Genomic DNA, 17,054 nt, shown 5'->3' with positions numbered 1-17,054 from the left:
TACAAATCCAATAAATAAATAATAAATAAATAAATAAATAAAGCTAAAAAACTTGTCTTCTAAAATAGAGTTGCATAAGTTTTAAATTACAATGCAGAGTAATTGACTTGAGTACTCTGCAATCAAGCATTTAATATTTTTTCTGCCACATTAAAAATTATAATTTAGTAACCACAACTTAGAGGTTTCTGAGAATTGCACCCTTGGTTTGGGAAAACTTTTGAAGGTTGTATATGAGCTCAGAGCCTCAATCTGCGCACCTCCAATGTAAAACAACAGCAGCAGCATGAACAATAAAAACAGCATAGTTTAACTCAAACCAAACTCTTTAGGAAAAAATGAAAGAGGAATTAATTTAGAACTGTTGTGGTTAGCTCTGGCCCTGCTCTTGCCCCAAGGACTGTGGATGTGGGGGAGACATCCACATGCTGCAGGCCTGTTTTGCTCCTGGTGGAATTTGCTGATGAAGGCTCCTCTGACTAAGAAGACATGAGTGACAGGGAGGAGGAGAGTGTGGCAGACAGCTCAGAAGGAGATCAATTATCTAGCTCCTCCTTGGATTCAGAATAAGAGTTAATGATACAGCCACGCATGAGGAGAGCGATGCATAGGCAATAACAACTGAGAGATTATTATCAAAGAAAATGAGGCCACCTGTGGTTGGGTGGGGCTGTGGTTATTGGTGAGGCTGCTATAAATAGCAGCCTGTGGGTTTGGCCATTGTGGAGGATTATCTGATTGTTGTGTTTCGTGACTGCTTTACTGACTTTGACTTTTTGTGTGCTGATTTTTCCCTGCTTTGAAACTAAACCAGAGCAAAGTGTGTTTCACTTTGTGAAAGAAGAAGGACTGTGAATTACCTCACAGCTGCAAGCTAAGTGTCACAGAACTGATAAGGGACTTGTACAAATTACCAGTTTGTTTGGAGACGAGTGCTCTTTGCTATACCAAAAGAGGGCTTGGTTTAAGTGAATTTTCATTATAAAGAACATTGTTTTGAATTTTCAAACGTGTGTGTGTCTGAAATTTGTACCTGTGAATTTTTGGGAGGATTCTGCCGGAGAGCCCGACAGAACAAGAACTGGGAAATATTTGAGACAATATCAAAAACCACAGTGCTGCAAAATTTATATATATGGTTTACTTGAATTGATCAAAGTGGAAGGATGAATAATTCAATAATGTGCATGAATACATCTATTACAATAACCCACATGGGATAATTAATATAATTTCTATCCATTAAGTATTTTATGAAGGCAGTTGACATTAATTGTAGGAGTCTTACCATGCATTTAGTATTATCCTCCCTTGTGATATGTGAAAGTTACCATTTTTTCTGTTAATAGCTAAATTGAACATTACAATTAAAAAGAGCAAAACTAATAAAAACAAAAGTAGAAAAAGGAAAATAGAAATAGAAACCAAAAAAATAGAATACTTTTTTGTTACTTTTTCTTGCATTCATAGCTATCAAAGAACAAGATCAGTTTTTCTTGACAAGTACATTTTTTTTCTTTCTGACTCCCAATATATTTATTTATTATTTATTTATTTATTGGATTTGTATGCGGCCCCTCTCCGTAGACTCGGGGCGGCTAACAACAATAATAAAAAAACAGCATGTAAATCCAATACTAAAACAACTAAAAAACCCTTATTTTAAAACCAATCATACCTACAAACAAACATACTATGCATAAATTGTAAAGGCCTAGGGGGAAAGACTATCTCAATTCCCCCATGCCTGACGGCAGAGGTGGGTTTTAAGGAGCTTACGAAAGGTGAGGAGGGTGAGGGCAATTCTAATCTCCGGGGGGAGTTGGTTCCAGAGGGCCGGGGCCCCCACAGAGAAGGATCTTCCCCTGGGCCCCGCCGAACGACATTGTTTAGTCGACGGGACCCAGAGCAGGCCAACTCTGTGGGACCTAACCGGTCGCTGGGATTCGTGCAGCAGAAGGCAGTCCCTGAGATAATCTAGTCTGGTGCCATGAAGGGCTTTATAGGTCATAACCAACACTTTGAATTGTGACCGGAAACTGATCGGCAACCAATGCAGACTGCGGAGTGTTGGTGTTATATGAGCATTTTTGGGAAAGCCCATGATTGCTCTCGCAGCTGCATTCTGCATGATCTGAAGTTTCCGAACACTTTTCAAAGGTAGCCCCATGTAGAGAGCATTACACTAGTCGAGCCTCGAGGTGATATAGGCAAATCTCCCGCATGGCATTTGTTCAATGAACTGTATTCTATAATTCTTCATCTGTTATGATGATGAATGTCCTGCTCACAATTATTTTCTTGTTGTGGTTGGTTTTATGGACATAAAAGATATTTCTAGTTTCTCATCAAGAGCTTATAAAAAAATTCTTTTCTTCACAATTTGAGGCTTTTTTAAAAAGACAAAATGCAAACTATTTCAGTGTAGAACGAAGTCAAACCAGAGAAAGAAGCAATCTCTATTTGCAGCTCCAGCAGTGGAGTTCCCACTGGTTAAAACTGTGCAGTTGAAGAAACAATTGGTCTTGCTGAGTTGATATTAGAATAATACCTTGATAAATAAACTCAACTTTTCTTGGTGCTTTTGTAATCAGAACTAAGCCTTGCACTAGAGTCTCAAAAGGTTTTTGAAAGCCAAAGTCAGACATGGTTTGCTTTCCTGGTATGTAATCTAATATCCTTTTTCAAAGCTGAACAATAACTATATATTTGTTTAACCATTTCACCGAGGCCTCTGTTTCCTCCATGGTGGGGTTGCCCTGGCTGTGGCAACTTGCAGGAATTTGGAGGAAATGTGTTAGTTGCTCACCTGCTTTCACTCCCCTTGAAAGAGGTCTGGAAGATTAAGTTTTGTTCTAACAAGTAAAGGATTCTGTTTAGAAACATAGAAACATAGAAGTCTGACGGCAGAAAAAGACCTCATGGTCCATCTAGTCTTCCCTTATACTATTTTCTGTATTTTATCTTAGGATGGATATATGTTTATCCCAGGCATGTTTAAATTCAGTTACTGTGGATTTATCTACCACATCTGCTGGAAGTTTGTTCCAAGGATCTACTACTCTTTCAGTAAAATAATATTTTCTCATGTTGCTTTTGATCTTTCCCTCAACTAACTTCAGATTGTGTCCCCTTGTTCTTGTGTTCACTCTCCTATTAAAAACACTTCCCTCCTGGACCTTATTTAACCCTTTAATATATTTAAATGTTTCGATCATGTCCCCCCTTTTCCTTCTGTCCTCCAGACTATACAGATTGAGTTCATGAAGTCTTTCCTGATACGTTTTATGCTTAAGACCTTCCACCATTCTTATAGCCCGTCTTGGGACCCGTTCAATTTTGTCAATATTTTTTTGTAGGTGAGGTCTCCAGAACTGAACACAGTATTCCAAATGTGGTCTCACCAGCATTCTATATAGTGGGATCATAATCTCCCTCTTCCTGCTTGTTGTACCTCTAGCTATGCAGCCAAGCATCCTACTTGCTTTCCCTACCGCCTGACTGCACTGTTCACCCATATATTTATAGAACAAGCCAGCTTCTCCAACTGTACTAATGGGATAAATTGCATTTCTGGCAATTTTCCTTGCCAGTTCTAACTGAATTTTGGTAAAAATGAGTTTGATTTTGAAATTCTTTCGAAAGAAAAGGAAAATTCTAAATTTGGGAGAATTCTCCTTGTAGAATTTAACTTTCTTGTTGTTATTAATTCTTATTGTTCACTGCACAATAACTCTTCAGCTGGTATATTAATTTCCTGGGCATCCATGTAACTAAGGAAAGAATTTATGTGGAAATTCCTCTTATGGGAATTGTGCATTTCTGGTGCTACCATCAGCACCAAGGAATATGTCTTAGAAAATATCAAAGAATTTATTTCCAATTTGAAATAAATGTCAAAAATTGCCCATAAGTTAAGTGTAAAATGTTCCAAAAGGCCAGTTAAAGGATGGATGGATAGATGGAAATTGCAGCGAAGCAGATTTCAACTATTCAGCAAATGTGAGCTATGCAACAATGAAGAAACTGCTTGAAGACAATTATATACTATAGTTCCTGTTAGGAGTAGGGAGTTGGATCAGATAATATTCAAGATCTCCATGAAAGTTGAGTTACTAAGATCTCCATCATCAAGCTGAAGATTAAAAGCAATGTTTTAGTAAAAGTGTCTCAACAAAGAAACCCCCCCAGTACTTTGGAGAACAGGGTAACAATTCAAAGTGTTGGTTATGACCTATAAAGCCCTTCATGGCATCGGACCAGAATATCTCTGAGACCGCCTTCTGCTGCACGAATCCCAGCGACCGATTAGGTCCCACAGAGTTGGTCTTCTCCGGGTCCCTTCAACTAAACAATGTCAGTTGACGGGCCCCAGGGGAAGAGCCTTCTCTGTGGTGGCCCCGACTGTCTGGAACCAGTTCCCCCCAGAGATTAGAACTGCCCCTACTCTCCTTGCCTTTCGCAAACTCCTTAAAACCCACCTTTGTCGTCAGGCATGGGGGGACTGGGATATCTCCCCCGGGCCTATATAATTTATGTAGGGTATGTTTGTAGGTATGTCTGCTTAAAAATGGGTTTTTTTAACTATTTTAAATTTTAAATTGTAAATTATTAGATTTGTCAGGAACTGTTTTTATTGTGTTGTGAGCCGCCCCGAGTCTACGGAGAGGGGCGGCATACAAATCTAATAAATAAATAAATAAATAAATAAATAAATAAATGAATGAATGAATGAATGAATGAATGAATGAATGAATGAATGAATGAATGAATGAATAAATAAATAAATAAATAAATAAATAATTGTTCTATTTTATTGATAACATCCGAGTTTAATCAAGGTAGGTGGACATGCCATAATTTTTGATTGGATGAGATTATTTCAGATACTGTCTGACTCAATTATTTTAGGATTCTCTGTTTTTATGTGGATTAATGAAAGTGTGTGAAATCATGACTATATACTTTTATACTGCTTTTCTGAATCAGAAGGATACAATTTACTGCTATATTTCAACCTTATTGGAGTTGACTGTTCCTAACATTGAAATAATGATTCCTGAATTTTTAGAGATGTGTTTCTTTGGATTTTCTAACATTTTAGGGCAGGGTGTTTATTTATTTGCTTGTTTTGCTAAGAACTAAAATCCAGTTCTGGTGATTTGTTTACAAGGATGGTCAAACTGGAGGCCTGCGGTCATGAACAGGCCGTGCCCACTCCAGCTCTCCAAAAGCAAAAAACATCACAATGTGTCATGATATGTCATGTGACACAATCGAGTTTGACACCCATGGACTATAACAATACTTTGCTTTTACAAATTTCTTTTACATCACATTCCCGTGTTAAATATTCAGTTTTTCCCGATGCTTCATTATTTTGGGAAAAAAAACCTGTCGAAAAGGACTTTTCTTATAGTTGCACTCAAGTAACCCTTTCTTGTAAGATATTTGCAAGAAATAATATATCTTGCACCCAGTGGTCATTGATTGTATATATGTATATTTTCTACTGTGTTATTTGGCAGGATACCAATACTATTTGGCAGGTGACCAAGAATTTGACATTGGAATGCAGTTGAGTAAGGGTTCCTGAGCTAATATATTTTAGTCAGTATACTCACACATCCTATTTCATTACCTTATCTGATTTTTCCTTCCAAGTTTAGAATCTTAATAATAATAATGAATGATTAATCATAATAATCGATTCAGAGTGGTTACTTCTTGCAAATATATTATCTCAACTTGTCATTTAGTTAATTCTCAATATTCAGTTAATTATTATTATAGTACTGTATAGTTATTATTCTTTAATCTCCAAATTGGATTGACTAATACAGACACCTTGGTAAATATAGAAGGACCTCAGACCAAATCCAGAATGGTTTACATTCAATATACAGTACTTGAATATGCAAGTGTAGGAAAGACACATTGTGTTAGTCACTCATTAGTTCAGGAAATGATTAAAATAGTTTAAAATCTGGGCAAAAGAAGACATAGCAGATAAGCAAAATGCACTCCGATAATATTGATAGCCTCCATGCGTACATAACGCACCAAAGTGCCTACCATCCCTTTCCTACTGTCCTATTTTTTTCTTTTATCGTTACTTTCTATTTATGTTATGTTTATACAAACTACAATCCTATACTTGTTTGATAAATAAATAAATACAAAATAAAATAAAATCTTGAATGGGTTTGGCCTGTGGAAAAAAATTAAATTGGGATCTAGGTATGTGTTGTGATTCAGTCTGAGGCTCCTCAGGGAACGGCTAGAACTCTGCCGGCTCCATGCTCAGAGGGGGAGGACGAGGAACAGGAGGAGGAGGAGGACCAGGCAGACAGGGAAGAGGAATGTCAGGCCGAGGAGGAGGGAGAACAGCCTGAGACCCTCGGGGGAGAGCTCTCCCCAGCGAGTAGCCTGGAATCCTTAGATGAGAACGCACAAGCCATCATAGATATGAGGCAGAGAAGAGCAGCACAACGAAGGGGACAATTAGCCAGGTATTTCCATCCCTAATAGGCAACAGCTGGGTTTGGGTGTGGTTCTCCCCAGAAAGGTTGAAAAGGCAGGCCCGCCCTTCCTGTATTGTGGAGAGTTATCTTTTGGGAGTCCTGTGACCTTGCTTTGATCCTTGGCATCTTTGATCCTGGCTTGTGGCCTTGAAGGCTGAAAACTTGGGGGAGGCGTGGGTTTTATTATCTACAGTGGTGTGTGTGCCAGCAAGAAGCCTGTTGTATTGTCTGGCCGTCGTGACTCTTCTGTGAAGCTACATAGCATTCCAGTTTGTAAGAACAGTTTTTGTTCTCTGTGTTTGTTTTCAAAAGATATAAAATGACTTTGCTTTTTACCAGCGTGTCTGGATACTCTTTTTAGTTGGTGTTGGCGTCTGGGGGAACCCAGACAGAAAAGTATGTAGATATATTTTTTAAAGCAATCTTATTATGCTTGACAAGAAAGCTGATTTTCATTATAATTGGGGGGAAAGAAAAAAATCAGTAGAGTTAGATCCGTTGGCCAAGTTATAGATTATTCGGGCAGATTGATATAAATGCTAACTTTCAAGAATCTGTTTCCCAGGTATAGAGAAGAAACTAATAAGAGAAGTTGCTCAAGGGGAAGTGTTAACAAAGAATATACTGGAAATACAACTATAAAAATCTGTATGAGGAAAACAAAACTGAAGACCAATATAAGTCTTACTAAAAATAGGAAATGACACATATAGGAAGTGAAAAAATGAACAGTAAACCAAAGAACCAAGTTAGTGGTTAAGGCATCAGGTTAGAAACCAGGTGACTGTGAGTTCTAGTCTCTCGTTAGCCATGAAAGCTGGCTGGGAGTTTTTGCACCAGTCACTTACTCTCAGCTCACCTCACCTCAAAGCATTGTTCTTGTGGGGAAAATAGGAGGAAGTATTATTAAATATGTATAAAGTGACCAGATTTTAACATTGGTAAAGCGAGACACCATTGACAGAAGGGGGTGGTTCTTGATTCTTGAGCTATCCAGAGCGAATCAAGCGCTTCCTTTCTCTCAGCGGTGGGAAAAGTTCCTTAGCTTGTCATGCATTCTTCCCAAAAATTGGGACTTTTTAAAAACGCCATGGGATGTGGGACAAATTGTTAAAAATTGGGACTGTCCCGCCAAAAGCAGGACATCTGGTCACCTTATGTACCACCTTGGATTATTTATAAAAATAATAGAGGCAAGATTTAAAAAGAAACTTTTAAGAAAAGGTAAGTATAGGCAATGGTCAACTTACGATTACCATTGAGACCAAAATTTATATTAAGTGAGTTTTGCCTCATTTTATGTTTTTCTTGCCACATTTGTTAAGTGAATCACTGCAGTTGTTAAATTTAATAAGATGGTTGTTAAATGAATCTGGCTTCCCGATTGACTTTGTTTGTGAGAAGGTCACAAAAGGTTATTACATGACTCCAGAACACTGCCATTGTCTTAAATATCAATTGTCAAGCATCCGAATGTAAATCACATGACCATGGGATGCTTACCACGTTTATATGTGTGAAAAACAGTCACGTCACTTTTTCCCCACAGATGTTGCAACTTTGAAACATCACTAAATGAACTGCTGTAAGTTGAAGAATATCTGTACAGAACAGTACAGATGTAACTGTAAAGATAATGTCAGGAAAACAAGGCTTTGGAATGATCCAACATTGACAAAGGATGCTGCCAAGAACAAAAAGGACTTTTCCTGATATGCTTGGAATAAAAGAGAAGAAAAGAGAATTACTGTAACAGTTGTACAATAAAAACAGCAACAACATTCTTGCAGGTAATATAGAATATATTATATATATATATATATAAATAATTTTAATTTTCAAATTCAGCAAAAAAACCTATGTGACACATACAGATAGAATTGTCGGCCATCACTAAAATTAACTGCCTTGGAAATGGTCCTGGGTTGGGCCGAGAGGCAAAATAAGGAGCTGTGATGTTCCTTCCAATACACCAGGGTGATTCGACACAAAAATATATAACCCTTCCCTGGTGCAGAGCTGAAGGGATTGGATACTGTAGCCTAGAGGATAATGCTCTGCCTTACAAGGCAAAGGTTGCAGGTTCAAGTTCCAGTGGGTATGGCTAGCTGATGAGGCCAAAATAAGGCCGAAATAGATCTATCCTAGTCTCCCTTAATTTTCAAATTCAGCAAAAAAAACATGACATATACATATATATATATATATGTGTGTGTGTGTGTGTGTGTGTGTGTGTGTGTGTTTTCATAGATTTTCACGGGTACAGGTATGACGGTCTTGGTATATTCGGGTTTCTTCCCGTGTAGGATTTGGAAATTTCTGGCGACGTTTCGATGAGGTCTCACTCGTCATCTTCAGGCTGGTGTTTCTGTCCTTGTTCTAAGGCGAACACCTTAGAACAAGGACAGAAACACCAGCCTGAAGATGACGAGTGGGACCTCGTCGAAACGTCGCCAGAAATTTCCAAATCCTACACGGGAAGAAACCCGAATATACCAAGACCATCATATATATATATTCTATATTTACAGCAGCATGAAGCTTATAACTTCAGCCTGATGATGGTGAATGTGATTTCACCGAAACGTCGCATAGACACTCAAAATATTACACGGGGCAAAACCCGAACTCGGAACAATCTACACACACACACACACACACACACACACACACACACACATATATATATATATTTTCGTAGATTTTCACGGGTACAGGTATGACAGTCTTGGTATATTCGGGTTTCTTCCCGTGTAGGATTTGGAAATTTCTGGCGACGTTTCAACGAGGTCTCACTCGTCATCTTCAGGCTGGTGTTTCTGTCCTTGTTCTAAGGCGAACACTGCGAGACCTGAGCTGCCTTCCTTCTATAAATACTGGTGGCTGGGTGTGGTTTGATGGCTCAGCAATTGCCTGCTGTGTAGAAACTTCCTGGTGAGTCAGTGGGGTAACAATTGGGGTCGTTGATGTAGCTGAGGTATCCTAATCTACAACCATTAACTAATCAGCATACCTCAGCTACATCAACGACCCCAATTGTTACCCCACTGACTCACCAGGAAGTTTCTACACAGCAGGCAATTGCTGAGCCATACATACATAGAATATAGTATATGTTCTGTGGACCACTGGTGGTCCATGGGAAAAATTTGGTGGTCCATGGAGAAACCTTGGCCCCTTGGCCAGATATTGGTGAGAGCAATTAATACAGTCCAGGAAGAAGAAAGGAAAGGGAGGGAAGGGAAGGGAAAGGAAGGAAAGGAAGGAAAGGAAAGGAAGGGAAAGGAAAGGAAAGGAAGGGAAAGGAAAGGAGGGGAGAGAAGGGATTGCAGCTACAGCTCTGAAATATGGGACTGACTTTCCCAACAACATCAGCAAGCCACCGTCAAATAAGCTTCAGTTATTTTGTAATAATTACACTACCTTTAATAATTTTGTTACAATTAAACAACCATTAAAGATTTTGTTATAATAAAATATGTATATGATTTTGTTATAATTAAATAATCATTTATAATTTTGTTATGTGAAATAGGTGCATTTCAAATTAATAAAATGGAAGCTCTCTGATCATTATTTTACAAATGTATTTATCTTTTTTAAATATCGTATTAGTGGTCTGCGGGACTTAAAATTATGAATTTGGTGGTTCGCGGGATTTAAAAGTATGACCTTGATGGTCAATGAGGTCCAAATATTTGGGGACCCCTGCTATAGAAAGAAGTAAAACCGTTCAAATCCTGTTCTACCTCAGATTTCTCCAACAAGATGATCTAACTTCCACCTTCAGGACCATCTTCTGCCGCACGAATCCCAGCGACCGATAAGGTCCCACAGAGTTGGCCTTTTCCGGGTCCCGTCAACTAAACAATGGCATCTGGCGGTCCCCAGGGGAAGAGCCTTCTCTGTGGTGGCCCCGGCCCTCTGGAATCAACTCCCCCTGAAGATTAGACCCAAGCCCACCCTCCTTGCCTTTCATAAGTTACTGAAGACCCACTTATGTCGCCAGGCATGAGGGAACTGAGATATCCCCCGGGCTTATTCAGTTTACGCATGGTATGATTGTGTTGTATAGTTCCAATGTTGGGTTTTAGAATGTTTTTAATATTACATGGGGCTACCTCTGAAAAGTGTTCGGAAACTTCAGATCGTGCAGAACGCAGCTGCGAGAGCCATTGTGGGGCTTCCAAGATTCAACACGCCATGGCTTGCATTGGCTGCCGATCAGTTTCCGGTCACAATTCAAAGTGTTGGTCATGACCTTTAAAGCCCTACATGGCAATGGACCAGATTACCTCCGGAACCGCCTGCTACTGCACGAATCCCAGCGACCGATAAGGTCCCACAGAGTTGGCCTTCTCCGGGTCCCGTTGACTAAACAATGTCGTTTGGCAGGCCCCAGGGGAAGAGCCTTCTCTGTGGTGGCCCTGGCCCTCTGGAACCAACTCCCCCCAGAGATTAGAACTGCCCCCACCCTCCCTGTCTTTCGTAAACTACTCAAGTCTCATTTATACCGCCAGGCATGGGGGAGTTGAGATAGCTCTTCCCCCTAGGCCATTACAAGTTATGCATGGTATGTTTGTGTGTATGTTTGGTTTTATAATAGGGGTTTTTAGTTGTTTTTATTATTGGATTGTACATGTTGTGTTTATTATTTTTGTTAGCCACCCCAAGTCTGCGGAGAGGGGCTGCATACAAATCCAATAAATTCTTATTCTTATTATTAAATGATTATTACACTGTCACTATTTTGTTGTGAGCTGCCTCGAGTCTATGGAGAGGGGTGACATACAAATCTAATAAATTATTATTTATTATTATTATTATCAGGCAATTGAGAAGAATGGAGTAAAAAGGAATGCTTCAGATTGTCAAAACATAATCAAGGAGGAGTATTTTAAAAAATATACTAAAGAAAGATAAATTGTTTTCTAGGGTAGTTATGTAACTGAGGCATAGAATGACCTTGGGGAATCTCTCAGTAAACTGATCCAGAATATGGGAACACAAATAGTGGATTCACTTTGTATGTAACATTGCTATTTTGTGGGCTTCACTGGCTAACTATGCGCTTCCAGTTGTAATTCAAGGTCATCCCTAAAATCCTTCATGGCACAAGGACTTTCTCTCTCCAATTAGGCAAGCTCATCTTAAATCATCTGACAAGGTTGGCATGCTCTGGGCCACAACAATTAAACACCATACCATAAAAGATGCAGAAACATACTTTCTGTGTCAAAGTCTGCGAGGGATTAGCAAATTTGGAAATGCTCTACCCAATTTGATCCAACAAGGCCTTTGCTATATTGCAGCCTAGGATAAACTTTATTCTTTGTATGTCACATCCTATTTAATATTTTCATTGATTTTTAAAAATATAAACACACACACGACATAAAACAGGTGCTTTGTGATTAGTGCCCACCACCACCAGACAAACATTCACACCCCACCACCAAATCGGGGGTGTTCCTTGTATAAACCATTTTAACTCAAGAGCAAAGTATCTATTTACATATTATTAAGTGATTCCAATTTGTTTGTTGTAGCTTGGTCTCGGATTCTACTCGCCATATATCGTGTTACCTTGTCCCATCGTCCCATCAGTTATCACAAATCAGTTTCATTAACCGAATTCATCCTTTTATCCATAATCGCAAATTGAATGTGATCCACCATGTACTGGTACCAATTTTGCATTGTCCATTTTGTCGCATCCTTCCAACCCAAGACTATTACCGCCTGAGCGCTTTCTATCACTACTTGTTTTATTTCTCTAAATTCTCGCATTGCATTACTTTTAACTAATACTGTACTGTAGTACCTCATATGATATGAACCCCTTGTCATATGAACTTTTCGAGATACAAACCCGGGGTTCGGAATTTTTTTGACTCTTCTTACAAACTTTTTTCGCCTTATGAACCCACTGCTGCGAACACCGAACCTGGAAGTTCGTGGACTCCAGAAAGGACGTCTTCATGATGTCAAAGCTCTGCCCCTGGAATTCTCTATTGGGATTCCCCACCTCCATTTGAGCCTCCCAACCAGCCAACAGCTCCATGGCTCTTCTGCAAAGGTGATAGCCGGGCGGAGGCACTTCTCAGCGGCCTCCCGAACCCGAAATTTTGCTGAACCTCTGGGTTCAGCGGTTGGGAGAACGTCAAGAAACCCCCCGGCTGTTTCCAGAGGTGACAGACGGGCGGTGCGAATGCTGAACCCGAACTTTTGCTGAACTTCTGGGTTCGGGAGAATGCTGAGAAGCGCCCAGCTGTTTCAAAAGGTGACAACCGGGCCGCGGCACCCAGCAGAGTGCTGTTTTTGCGATTTTTTTTTGCTTGCACATATTAATCGGGTTTTCATTGTTTCCTATGGGAAACATTGTTTCGTCTTATGAACTTTTCACCTTATGAACCTTCTTCCGGAACCAATTAAGTTCGTAAGATGAGGTATCACTGCACTGCCATTTCCTTAGTAATTATCCATCGTATATTTAACATCTTATTAATACCCCCTTGCACTTTTTGCCAAAAATTCTGCACTACCGGGCATTCCCAAAACATATGCATAAACACTCCTTTATCTTGGCACCCATGCCAACAAATACCCTTAACATTCTGCTGAAAGTATGCAAGTTGCATTTATTTATAATAAATAAATAAATAAAAATAAATAAATAAATACAAAACAAACAAACAAATAAATAAACATCCTGATCCCACCTGCACCTGTGTACAATATTCATAAATAATTGAAAAGTCTGGAAGCAAAACTAGAGCTGCTCTTCATATGTGGGTAGTATGCTTAAACTGAAACTGCTTTGATAGAACAAATATATACACAGGACCGTATTCTTAGTCCTTTCATCCAGACAGTCTAACTTCAAGTCAGAAGGAATGCTCCTTGGAATTAATGTTTCTGATTAATTTTTCTTTGTTTACGTTACAGATGGAGGATTATAATGGAACTGCAGATGTGGGGGAACAGAAAACTTTATATTTATATATTCCAACTCTTTGCCACACGTCAAATGGATTTTAAAAACTGAGGAAGAAATTTGTAGCTGCAATCAGATTTGCAGTTATACAAAGAATTTGAGTGATTCCAAATGAGAAGTAATCTGGAAAACATTTTTGAGAAACAAGATACAAACATCACAGGCACAAGGAATAAGCACTGTACATTGCTTTGGTGCAAAAAAAATGGTTTTAATATTCACAAGCTAAGTTCTTAAGAGAAAAAGTATACCCAAGTTATAGGGTGATATCAGCAGAAAAATATGCACATTTGCATGGAATTTATTATTCTGCTCTTTTAAAGATTTGTTGTGTGAACAACATCATTATACCTTTTATACCTTTGCTGAATGACTAGAAATGTGACAAAAAATCATATTTCATTAACTTTTCAAGTGTAGAAGATAGGAAAGTGAGGGCGAAGCTTTTTTTCTACAGGTGCTGAAAGAGCGTGGGTGCATGCTATTGAACATTCACGTGTGCCCACACCCATTATTCAATGCTTGGGGAGGGCGAAAACAGCTTCCCCCTGTCTCCCGGAGGCCTTCTGGAGGCCGGAAATGGCCTGTTTTCCAACATCTGGTGGGCCTAGTAGGCTCATGTTCTGCCCTCCTTTAGTTCCAAAGGCTTCCCTGGAGGATAGTAACGCCCTCCCCCCTCCCCCGGAAGCTCTCCTGAAGCTCAAAACGTCCTCTCAGGGCCTCTGTGTGAACCAAAAATCAGCTGGCTTGCACACACATGCATATTGGAACTGAGCTAGGTCAATGGCTCGCGTGCAAGCAGATATGGCTCCGCGTGCCACCGCGTGCCATCACTGAGATAGGACATGGTGAATTCTAGTCTGACCTTAGCCATAAAAGCCAGCTGGGGGACCAGTTTGCTTCAACCCACCTCGTAAGGATATTGTTGTGAGGAAAATAGGAAAAGGAAAGAAAGAAATAACTCTTTCTTGAGTTATTTATAAAACGAATAAAGGTGGAATATAAATAAATAAATCTACTTTAATCATCCCACTGGCATGTTTTGGAACGTTATCATCCATTTGGGCCAGTCATACTTTTGAGTGTTTATGGATGAAAGGACAATAAGGTAGAAGTTATTTAATGAATTACTGTTAAATACAGATTGGGGACTGGGAAAGCCCAAAATCAATGTTTTTCACACATGTTCCAAGCTCTTTGGCTCTGTTCTGTTTGTTTTGCATTACCATTTTAGATTTTTGGTAGGATCTTAATCAAACCAAGCAAATAAGAGTTTTTGAACATCACATGTCAGGCAGAAACCAACTCCCTATCGAAGCAGTCTCAGATCCAGAAGAAACATGTCATGTAGGTTTTGCCAAATAACTTGGAAAAAGGAAAAAGACTAAAATGTGGGTTGGGGAAAAAAAAGTGATATGTTTTTGTTTTTTTAAAAAATTCAGCTGTGGTGTCAAGGAAAACATTTTGTTTCTGCAGTTTTTTTCTGGGTTATTTGTAAATCTGCAAAACATTCTACAAGGAGTTTTGATTTGTTTTCAGGCCTTCAAATCGGTCGCTGTCAGCAGTTATATTTCATAAAAGATGAGACTGAGATGTAAAAAAAAAAGCTTTATGCCCTTGGGAAATAATCAAATCCATAGCAAGTCATTTCTGTAGAATATACTGAGCTTATTTTTTTCTTGCAAAGCAATGTATCGTGAGTTTTGATGTATTGAAAATGCCACATACTTGAAACCTGTGCCAGCAACACTGAACGATCAACCAGTTGTTGTCTTACAAGAGAAGAAACTTTGGGGAAATACTCTGAAAATCTTGGATACAAAGCAGTAAATACCAAGACTGGTATCCACTTTCACCCTTAATTCTATGCCCATTGGATAAAAATTAACTGTTTCTTCATCTACATCTGGAATATATTTTCTTGAAAACTAATTTTCCTGAAAATCCTGGAGCCCCACCAGATTACTCCACCAAAAACCAGCAGCAAAAATTTAGTAGAATAATGTTTCAACTTTTTTTTTGAGTGGGAAGCCAAAAATAAAAAGCAAAATAGATTATTTAAAATTTTTCTATTTCTTAATGAATTGATTTTATGCAAATCCTTCCAAAACTAGGATTCCTATATCCCACATCAAACATTTTTGTCTTTCTAGTCCAGGGATAATACTGTCTCACTGACATATCCCTAGAGCCCTCCCTTCATCTCCAACAATGAAGAGTTTCAAAAAGCTTTATTTGAGAATCCCAACGTTTTCTTTTGTTTGGGTATCTTCCTTTGTTTTATTATATACTTTCAAAACTCAGTTTGAATTAGCTCTCTTGATTGCCCTTCGTGAGACATGTATTGGATTCAACTGAATCTTGAACCCCAAGACAATTAAATACTTCAGACCACTACAAGAGATACACTGAAAATTAAGAGAGACTTTTGAGAGCTTTACAGAGGAAAAAAAAACCTTCACTGCAGAATATTCTGTGCTGTTTGATAAGATTATGAGGTGGTGTGTTTGTTTGAAGGATCTTCCTTGGAAGTTAAAATATAGATACTATACTTTCATAATTATTTGTCTTCCTGTTTAGTTTTATCCAAAACATTCCATTTTAATCCATCCATCAAAGGTCTAATCTTTCCACTAGAAATAATAATAATAATTAATAATAATAATAATAATAATAATAATTTATTAGATTTGTATGCCGCCCTTCTCCGAGGACTCGGGGCGGCTCACAACAACATAAACAGTGTACAAATCCAATTTTAAAATACAATTTAAAACCCTTATAATAAAATAAAATAATCACACAACCAATTAAACCATACACCAACCTTGACAATTGGGGTGTGTGTTAGTTTCCCCATGCCTGGTGGCAAAGATGAGTTTTTAATAACTTATGAAAGGCGAGGAGGATGGGGGCAGTCCTAATCTCTGGGGGGAGTTGGTTCCAGAGGGCCGGGGCCGCCACAGACAAGGCTCTCCCCCTGGGTCCCGCCAGATGACATTGTTTAGTCGACAAGACCCGGAGAAGGCCAACTCTGTGGGACCTAATCGGCCGCTGGGATTTGTGCGGCAGAAGGCGGTCTCGGAGGTATTCTTTGAATTGTGACCAGAAATTGATCGGCGTGCCATAGATTTGCCATCATAGCCCATAGCAAGATGTTCTTCAGAATTAAAGAAGCTTCTTGGATGAGAAGCAAAATGGTTTCAAGGAACAACAGTCCAGTTGCCTTTTGAAACTTTGGGACAACCATGTCCTATAGATCAGTGTTTCCCAACCTTGTCCACTTGAAGATATCTGGACTTCAACTCCCAGAATTCCGCAGCTAGCATTCGCTGGCTGGGGAATTCTGGGAGTTGAAGTCCAAATACCTTCAAGTGGACAAGGTTGGGAAACATTGCTATAGATGACTGAGAATCTCCATAGAGGTCGATAGCAAGAGTCTCAATGGACAAAGTCAAACTATGACTTGAAGAACAAAAATATAATATTGTAAATTTATTGGACTTCACTTTGCTTATATATGCATTCTGATG

This window comes from Erythrolamprus reginae, chromosome 4 (genome assembly GCF_031021105.1).
Source record: "Erythrolamprus reginae isolate rEryReg1 chromosome 4, rEryReg1.hap1, whole genome shotgun sequence".
Lineage (NCBI taxonomy): Eukaryota > Metazoa > Chordata > Lepidosauria > Squamata > Dipsadidae > Erythrolamprus > Erythrolamprus reginae.
The sequence above is the reverse complement of the archived record's forward strand: the minus strand, read 5'-3'. Positions refer to the sequence as shown.